This window comes from Benincasa hispida, chromosome 10 (assembly GCF_009727055.1).
Source record: "Benincasa hispida cultivar B227 chromosome 10, ASM972705v1, whole genome shotgun sequence".
NCBI classification, from domain to species: domain Eukaryota; kingdom Viridiplantae; phylum Streptophyta; class Magnoliopsida; order Cucurbitales; family Cucurbitaceae; genus Benincasa; species Benincasa hispida.
The window spans coordinates 49,103,949-49,114,480 of record NC_052358.1 but is presented as its reverse complement, the minus strand read 5'-3'; the positions used below and the strand labels follow the sequence as shown (position 1 = coordinate 49,114,480).

The window sequence follows — 10,532 nt, the reverse complement described above, 5'->3', positions numbered from 1 at the left end:
GAGAAGGTGTGTTTAGCGTCACATCGTTCATGCCTCAGAATCAGCCCTTAAGGGAGAAATCTATCTACTTATCTTTGTTTCAGAGAAGAAGTAAATTCCATCTTGTGTAGCTAAGTTCCAGCTCCTAAATCAGACGAATCCCCAAAATGGTAGGTTTGAGTCAGCAATCTGGCCACTCGCACCCATGCAAATCAAAGGACCGCCCTCAAAGGCAAAAGTTCCCAACTCACTCAGGATTGAGGTCGTGTTACCTATGGTCATCCTAGTAAAGTGAAGTCTCTATCATAAACGACATTATATAACAAGACTATAACACTTTGTGGTCCGGTCTTATACAAACTCTTTTGTATAGGACGCCCCCGCTCGCATGTCTCCACATGAATGATCAGAATCAGACCGTCTGTAGCAAGTCACAATACTTGTAACTCTTCTACGAAGTGGGCCGCATCCGTAGTGTCACCAGGATAAGGTTTCCCTCCTATATCCATATACTATAGACCATTTTGGTTATCACTTAAGGCATGATCCACCTGTATGTCTCCACATAAATGCTTAAGTTACAACGATAACCAAAGATCTTATATAACACCCTGCACATTTTTTTTAGTAATAATGTAATTTCAGTAACTTTATTATTTGGAATTTTAGTAATTTTTATTAGTTGGAGGGCATTTTTGGAATTTTGGACTTTAAGTGTAAGTGCGAAAATTTAATTGTTGGCATGAAATTATTCAATTTGAAAATTAATGGCAGGAATTAATTTTCTTTTGAAAAGGAAAGGAATTTAATAGTATAAAGTGGAATAAGAAAAGGAATAAAATATAATTATATTTATTTCCTTTTTAGTTTTTTTTTTTTAATTTTAATTTTTTTAAAAAAAACCCACATTCCCTTTCTTCCTCATGCATCAGGCGCCCCAACCCCCTCAATTTCTTCTTCCTTCACCGAGCCCTACCTCCAGCCGCCATCAAACTGCACGTGCACCGCGTCGCTCCGTCGCCGTCAATCACAAACTGTTCGTCCACGCTGCCAAATGCCTTGGTGTCAGTAGCCACCGCGCCAAATCGAAAGGATTTCAGTCGTTCGTCCGCCCACGTTCGCGCTGCCGGATCTGATTCCGGTCTCCCACGCCGAGCCGCCCGCGCTCGTGTGCCGCCAGATATGCTCACGCCAAGCCACGTCGTCGGATCTAAAGCCACGCCGTTGATGCTCAGCCGCCCAGGTCGACTCATGCACTCCCAGCCAGCCGTTCCGCTGCTTGCCGTTCACCGCTGACCGTCGAGTCGCCCGTCCCGTCATCCAGCCCGATCCGTCCAATCTAGATTTCATCTCACCTCAAATCCGCGTCGTCACGTCGGATCTGCTGCCTAGCCATCGGATTTCTTCTGTCGCCGCCACCGTTGCTTGTGCCAGAATCTTGGAGCCTTTGGGTAAAATAAAAGTTTTTATAATTTTCTTTGGGGATTTTAGAATACTCGGTTGATTTTGGCTAAAATTGTGAATAACCATCATGTTTGGGCCATAGATTTGAGTGTTGGAAGAGTTTCAAGGTCGAAAGCGGATCGTGCGACGTTGCAAAAGTTGTTTCGGGTTGGTCAATCAAACTTTTGGTTGTGGATTTGATCTTGGACCAAGCCATAACTTTGGTAAGTTAAATTGGGGTTCGTTAGATTAAATGTGGTATGTTTTGGTTTTGGGTCCAAAGATTGAATTCTAGTGTTTGTGTTTTGTGCTAGGGGAATTAATTCGAGAGTTTCTTTGTTGGAGATTAATTGCTTGGGTTAATTTTGGATTTAACTTTGAGGTAAGTAATCTTACTACTAGAACTGCCCACGAGCCAGGCATTAGATGTATGCTAGCATGATAAATGTATGTCATGGCAGAATGTTAGCATGATAGACTGATAGTATAATATGATCAAAGTATGTTCTGGTACGAGATATGAATTATTTATTTATGCACATAGACACTTGAATGCTAGTATGAGTTGGTATGTGATGTTGAGGTACATGTATGTTATAGAACCATGATGTTGAGGTATATATGTACGTCATAGATTCGTACAGTGATGATTATGATGTTGAGACTGTGCAAATGTCCTTACCGATTAGTTAGATGCCCATTAGATTTTGTGTTTCCTTCGGAATTCACCAGTTTGTGTCTCCTTCGGGATTCACCAAAGGTAATGGGCATACTTAACTACAGTAGGATAGGACTTAGTCTCCTTCTTGTTTCATGTGTATATGTGTCCCATGAGAACTAGAGCAGTATATATGTTTCACCAGAGATGGGTATCTAGAGGACATAAATGCCCAGCCTGACCCCAGTAATGAGGTTACTTACTGAGTATTTTATACTCATTCTTTCTCATGCTTTTGTTTCAGATAAGGGTAGAGATGCACCAGCGATGGACAAGCGGAATTTGTGATCGAGCCACTAGGACTAGTTTTTTTACGCTTCCGCATCATAAGATTTAGAGTTCTTTTCATGTTTCTCTTAACTTTTAGTTTTAATATTTAAAACTTACTTTTAAGAATCGTTTTTCAAACTTATTTATTATCCTTTATGATTTATGGGTACCCTACTATTGTTTTAGTATTCGAATTTAATGAAAGTCCTTTGAACTTACCTTATTTAATTAGCATTTATTTCATTATAACCAAGTGTCGTTTTGAGTTCCATGCATACATGTATTTAGTAACGGCCTAACTTAAGTCCTCGGGGGTCGGGTCGTTACATCTTAGTTTATTGGTTTGTAGTAAAGCAAATAAAATATCCCATGTTTCATAGACAATAGTGAAGAAAATATCATATATTATTACATCACAAGCGTTTGTTCAATACAGTGTTTACAAACTACAGGACCTAACGAGAGTTTAAGGCATCATCCTAAACAATTACGTCTAACTCCTTAAGTCACCACTGACCCTCTAATGAACTATATGTTTATGGTCCTACCATAAACAAAACCCTCTCGGATCAGCGAGAGAGAAGAGCACCATTATTCCAGACCTGGAGTTAGCACTTAAGGGAACATCTATCTACTTACCCTAAAGGTAGGAATGAGTGAATTTCATCTTATGCAGTTATGTTCCCAGCTCCCTACTCAAACAAATCCCAAAATAGTAGGCTTATTGAGTCAACAAATTTGGCTACTCTCACCCATACAGATCAAAGGACTGCCCTCATAGACAATAGTTCATAACTCATTCAGGATTAAGGTTGAGACACCTATGGTCATCCTATAAAATGTTAATTTCCTCAATCAATAATGTTATAAAGGGAGATTAATCATTTCGCAGATCGATCTTATACAAACTCTTTGTATAGGACATCTCCACTTGCATATCTCCACATGAACGATTAGGATCAAATTGTTTGTAACACCTTACTGCTAGGTTAAAATCCCAAGTGCAGCGGAAAATTTCAGATTTTAATAACAAATTGATAAAGGAAATAAAATCTAGAAACTCTTACTATCGTTGACGACTCTGAAGGGCTTCACCAATTTTTTAGATTTACAATCTTGATTCCACTGCTGTACATCAAGTGAACACCACCAAAATGGTTTCACCAGTATTCTCCTTGGGCTAGTGAGGTAGAATGACGTGAGATCTCAAAGGGAATTTTCTTCAAAAAAAAAAATCTCAAAAGATTAGAGCCAGAGAGAAAACTAATTCTATGATTCTGATAGAACTATTTTTTAGAGAGAAGAGGGAGTTTGGAGAAGCTCTCTTCCCACTCCCATATAACTTCCCACATTGGTATCACGTACAATACATTCTTCAACTGGTATGAGAACTCTTTCCCTTATATTTTAGTGTTCAAAGCATGCCATTAATTAGTGTAAATTGCATAACTGTTTAATTAGTGTTCAACTGTTCCCATCGCTAATTAGTGGTAATTTCGGTCACAATGAAATCGGAAAGATCTGAACGCACCCATGGATGCTCTTCGTTAAGAGTTCCTTCAATTGAACCTAGATCTTTCCAATTTCATTGTGACCAAAATTACCACACACACATTCTATCAAACAGTTATACAATTTACACTAATTAATGGCATGCTTTGAACACTAAAATATAAGGAAAAGAGTTCACATACCAGTTGAAGACCCTCTTCAAGCTTTGAACTTAGACGCAGCAGAAAAACCTTCACCCGCACTCTATCGCCGAGCAAACAAGTCAGCTACAGCAACACGATCGTCTACACAAACGATAACAACACGAACAGTCACGAACAAGTGAGCGCAGCAGGGACGACACCACCAAATGGAGCCCTTGGTATTCTCGGAGTGAGAATCCAAAGTATGGTCTTTGGTGAATTTGGTAGAGGTAGGAGAAAGAACAAATCGTGTAGACGATAAGCAAGTGGGAGAGAAAAGAAGCTATCGTATAGCTATGTGTTTATCGTTTAGAAGAAGTTACACGATCATGTAGGTTTTACTAAGTGATTGTTTAGTAAATGATGGACGATCGTTTAGAAAACGCGGCATACTATGCGATCGTTTAGGAAAGCTAAGCGATCATTTAGGGACGAGTGTGTGATCGTTTAGGCGCTGGTGTGCGATCTTTTAGGCGATGAGCGACAATCGTATAGGCTTTCAAACCATGCGATCATAATGTTTTCACACCGATTGCCAATTTTTTTCGAACTTTTGCAAAATGAAACAAATTTTCATTTTATTCTTCAGTTACAATAACCGACTATGTATTCTCCTACTAACGCACGACCGAGAGAAGTTTTAGGCCAATTATCATATAATTAACCAATTTAATAATTAATGAATATAATCATATTGTATTCTTACCCTATAGTTTGATATCACATATCTATTATAATAATTTCTCCTCCACATGATATAAATCATATTTATATCTAATTTCCTCCAAAATAATGTTATTAATGCATGCAAACATATATATAATCAACCAGTTCAATTATATCATATATATAATCGAACTCCCTCTTGTCAATTTGAACATTTCAAATTGACCCAAACACTGATTCTTGACTTTATCCAAGCTACCCAGAGGACCTAATAGACTTGTAGCTCGAAGCTCCAACGATTCGTGACTAGCTGACTAAACTCTTTAGCCACGAGATCTACCATCTATTAATTTCATTAAGGACCAACAGCTGAACTCTTATTACCACAGATATATTTCTGTGTCTATCGGATATAACCAATCATGAGTACGATGACCCTTCACATATGCTTGTAAGTACAGTTGGGCCAATTTACCCTTTTTCCCTTGTAGTTACATCTCACTCCTTAAGTACCATTGATTCCTCTAATGAACAATACAACATAGTCCAACTATGTGTGAACACCTCTCGGGCCAAGGTGTGTAGTGCCACATCATTCAAGCCCTGGAATCAGCCCTTAAAGGAGCTATCTATCTACTTACCCCTGCTTCGAGGAAAGAGTGAATTCCATCTTGTGTAGCTGAGTTCCCAGCTCCCAGATCAGATGAATCCCCAAAATGGAAGGTTTGAATCGGCGACCTGGCCACTCACACCCATACAAATCAAAGGACCACCCTCAATGGCAGGAGTTCCCAACTCCTAGTGAAGTGAAGTCTCTGTCATGAACGGTGTTATATAATGAGACATTAACACTTCGTGGTCAGGTCTTATACAAACTCTTTGTATAGGAAGCCCCCGCTCGCATGTCCCCTACACGAATGATCAGGATTAGACCATAAATGAGCAAAAAAACAAGATGTGAAGTAAATATCATATATTATACAACACAAGCATTCGTACAAACTGTTTACAAACTATAGGACACGAGACTTTAGGGCATCAACCCCAACACTTTCCACGTTGGGTAGTTTGTTATAACAATTTATTTATTTATTTAAATTCATTATTTATTTATTTAATAAATTAAATCAAATTTAATTAATTTAATTAAATAATAATATTTTCATTTAATTTTAAAAAAATTAAATCAAAATTTAATTTATTAAAATTAATCAAATTATTTAACAATAAGTAAATATCTCATATTTAAATAAAAGTGCATTAGAATCATATTCTAATACATTTCTATTATAGTTGTAATTCAATTAATTAAATCAAATTAAATTAAATATCACATCATTTAACCTTATAATTGAATCACATTCAATTATTTTCTTTCATATTACCTATAGTTTTAATGTGCATCTAATGCGCATTTTAATCTATAGTTTTAATATGAATTCTATTCATATTAAATTTAATATTTGAACTCTTTCAAATATTTAATTCTCCCATAAATTAATTTTGAACTAAATTCAAAATAAATTTATATTACAAATTTTAATTAAAATATAAACTTTACATTATAATATATCTCCATACATTATTTTCTTTCCTTTAGTAAATTTGAACATTTCAAATTACTTTAATCACCTCCAATGCCCTTTATGAGCTACTAGAGGGATATAATGAAATGAAATAAACTAGAGCTCCAATGATATGAGATTAATTGGATAAACTCATTAACTAAGTTAATCAATATTCGTTAACTGAGGATACACTCCACTATAGATCCATAGTTGCACTCTTTTCATTGCAGATTTATTTTTGTGTCCACTGATGTTAACCAATAACAGTAAGTTAGTCCTTCATGAGTGTTTGTAACACCAGTTGGGTCAAATTGTCATTTTACCCCTGGGTTACCTTTACATCCTTAAGTATCAGTGCTCTTCTAATGAACACCCTATTTGTGGTCCAACCATCAAACAGAAACCTCTCTCAGGCCAATAAGAGAGTAGTGTCCTTTGTTCAAGTCTTGGAGACACCACTTAAGGGAACACTCATCTACTTACCCTTAAAGTCAGGAATGAGTAAAATCCATCTAGTGAAATTATGTTCCCAGCTCCCCACTCAGTCTTGTCCATAAAATGATAGGCTTATTGAGTCGGCACATTGGTCACTCTCACCCATATAAATCAAAGGACAATTCCTCGTGAAAAGGAGTCCATAATCCACTCAAGGTTAATACTAAATTGCCTAGGTCATCTTAGTGAAATAGAAACCTAACTAGTCAATGGAGTTACATCTAGAGGTTACTATATCGTGGTCCAGTCTTATGCAAACTCATTGCATTGAATACCCTCACTCACATGTCCCTTACACGAACGTGTTGGATCATTGCATTTGTATCAAATATTGTTGGGGTCGATGCCTTAAATCTCGTGGGTTATGTAGTTTTTAATTGTCATATGCAAACATTTTATTTATTTAATAAAATATGAGATGTTTTATTTAATATTTAGTAGCATTAACCCACAAACCAATAAACTAACATCCAAGGTTATCATCTATAGCTTAAACATGTATGTAGAGACATACAGGTGGATCATGTTTAAGTGATTACCCAAATGGTCTGTAGTAGATGGATAAGGTTGGGTACCTTATCCTGGTGACACTACGAATATGGCTCGCTTTATTGATGTTACAATTGTTGTAAAGTATTGCAAATGATCTTATCCTAATCATTCATGTAGAGACATATGAGTAAAGATATTCTATACAAAAGAGTTTGTATAAGACCGGACCACAAAATAAATAGTCTCATTATATAACACCGTTCATAATAAAGACTTACATTTCACTAAGATGACCATATATGACATGACTTGAATCCTGAGTGAGTTTTGAACTCCTACATATGAAGGCGATCCTTTGATTTGCATGGGTAAGAGTGGCCAGATCTCTGACTCAATAAGCCTACCATTTTAGGGATTTTTCTGATTTGAGAGTTGGGAACAAAGCTACACAAGACGAAATTCACTCATTCCCTAACGTCTAGGTAAGCAGATAAATTGCTCCCTTAAGGGCTGATTCCAGGACTTGAACAATGTGGTGCCACACCTTCTCTTAGCCTGAGAGAGGTTGTTCATAGTTGACTATGATTTATTGTTCATTAGAGGGAGAAAATTGATCTAAAGTACTCTAATTAGGTTAATTACAAAGATAATCATGCAATAGAAACAAATAAAAAGGGAAAAGAATACAACCTTTGTAGACTTTGAATCTTCTCCAAATTAGCTTCAATCTCCTCACGAACAGTTCATAGATCACCACGAGAGTCTTTTCGACTATTCTTCGACCTTAGAATGGGATGGTGGAATCCAGTGAATGACTAATTTGGAGAGGAAAAAGCTAAAACATTGAGAGAAAAAATGATGAGATTATCACATAATCTCATCAATTTCCACGAAGGCCAAGAGTTTTAAAATTCATTAAACACTCCCTTTTAAAGCCATTACATGAAAAACATGTAACTTTGAGTTTGATGAGAATTTGACACTAAAAAATCTACTAACTCGAAGTGGGATTTAGTAGGACTTGTGTCTTCAAATGACGACAATACTTAGCCATGCAAAAGTTGGCATTTTCCACTCATAAATGTCGGTTCTTTCCACTAATTTGGTCAAATTTTGACTCTCAAAGTCTAAAGTCAACAAATTTGACTTTTTGAATTTCAAAAAAACAAAAGTAAACAATTTGACTTCCATTGCATTTTTACCTAGTCAACAATTTGACTTTTAATGCAATTTTGACCAATTCCATTTAATTTCAAAATTAATTCTAATAAACAATTTGGAAATTAAATTAATATCAAATAATTAATTAGATAATTTAATTAATTTAATTTAATATTAAATCCAACACTTATCCCAATTTATATGAATCACTATTCATAATCTTGATATTTAAATCTTATTTAAATATCTCATATTTTCTCTCTCTTTATTTTAATTCACAATTAAACATTAGGTTAAATATATCATATATATTTAACACTTTGCTCAAAAAATCAAATTTGAACACTTCAAATTCGTTCGTCACACTATTCTAAGGTTTAGTCAGATATGAGCAGGTAGGGGGACCTCATGGACCTATAGATCTTGGGCTCCAACGATCCGTGATTAACTGGCTAAACTCTTTAACCTAATTAAGCACCATTCGTTAACTACCGGGTCACTCCACTAAAGCCTAGTAGTTACACTCCCCTCACAATAGATATATTATGTCCACTCGATATAACCATGATTAGTAAGTTAACCCTTCACAGGTTGTTCGTCATAAAAGTTGGGTCAAAAGTTGTTTTACCCTCAAGATGACATCTTGCTCTTTAAGACCCACTGATCCTCTAATGAACAATTGGTTTGTGATCCAATCACTAAACCAAGTCCCTCTCCAGTCAATGAGAGGGTGGGGCCCCTTGTTCAAGACCCGGTATCAGCACTTAAGGGAACAATCTCTCTACTATCCCTAAAAGTGGTTAGTAGTGAATTCCGTCTTGCACCCTATGTTCCTAGCTATCTACCCGGTCTTACCCTTGAAATGGGAGGCTTATTGAGCTGGCAATGTTGAGCCAACCCTCACCCATGCAAATCTAAACATATCCCGAATAAACAGGAGTTCATAGTTAGCTCAGGATTAAGGTCAAGTTACCTAGGTCATCGCTTTGAAATAGTCAGTCTTAAATAGTAAACAGCGCTATAAAGTAAGAGTGACTTAATTCTTGGTCCGATCTTATGTAAACTCATTGCATAGGACGCCCCCGCTCCTCATGTCAATACATGAACGAATCAGGAACACTTCTTTGTGGCACTTTACAACAAATTGTAACAACTACAGAGTGGGCTGCATTCGATAGTGTTACCAAAATAAGGTACCCAGCCTTATTCGTATACTATAGACCATTTTGGCTATTTATTAAACTTAATCCACTCTTATGTCTCCACATAAAGTTCATGTATTCATATAATAGATATGGATCTTTAGTTTGTTAGATTTAGACTTTACAAATGCAATTCACATATTTAATAACAGTTTTATTGAATAAACGTCAATAACATCTTTATTGATAATAGAATACGTTTAATATTACAAACTGCGAGTTTTAGAACATACAACCCAACATCTCCCTCTTCCAAATTCTTAGAGCACACACAATCCTGAGAGATTTCCTATCCCAAAAGAAAATACATAAGTCCCACTTATAATGGTGCTCATTGGAATTTTGTTCGTTGGACCATGACTGTTCGAGGGAATTTGTGAAGAAATTGTTGTGATCTTCAAGGGTATTATTTCTTCTTCCCTTTTCCTCTTAGAACACATGTTGTAAATTTTTTCTAATTAATGCATAATTTTCTATTTTGGTTTTGTAAAATTTACATCCTGTGAAAAATTGAAAATTGGGTCGATCCTTACTTCCGCTACTGAACTTCACAGTTCCTTCAATTAGACCGGTAGTTTTTTGTCCCAATTTTTAATTTTTCAGATTGATTTTATAGAATTGGTGGGTAGAATTCTAAATTTTTTTATATGATGAATGGATGTTGAATGTATTACAATTTTTGGATGTTTTAGGATTGGATTTTGGTTTTACTGCTTTATTTTTACAAATTTTGATTTGTAAAGGCCCAGTGTTTTGGGCATAATTAAAGTTATAAAATCTGTAATTCAATGTCTTGTGTCGTTCGTTGTAATTTCAATGAATTTTTGGAGAAATCGAGGCCAAA

General features: G+C 35.9%; 1 long non-coding RNA gene across 1 annotated transcript; it reads left to right on the top strand.

Annotated features, from left to right (window-relative positions):
• The first annotated feature begins 897 nt into the window (after positions 1–897).
• On the top strand, positions 898–2,443 carry LOC120089307. Its single transcript, XR_005485129.1, has 4 exons — positions 898–1,430; positions 1,526–1,646; positions 1,737–1,804; positions 2,385–2,443. It is a non-coding gene; the product is annotated as an uncharacterized LOC120089307 (long non-coding RNA).
• The last annotated feature ends 8,089 nt before the right edge of the window (positions 2,444–10,532 follow it).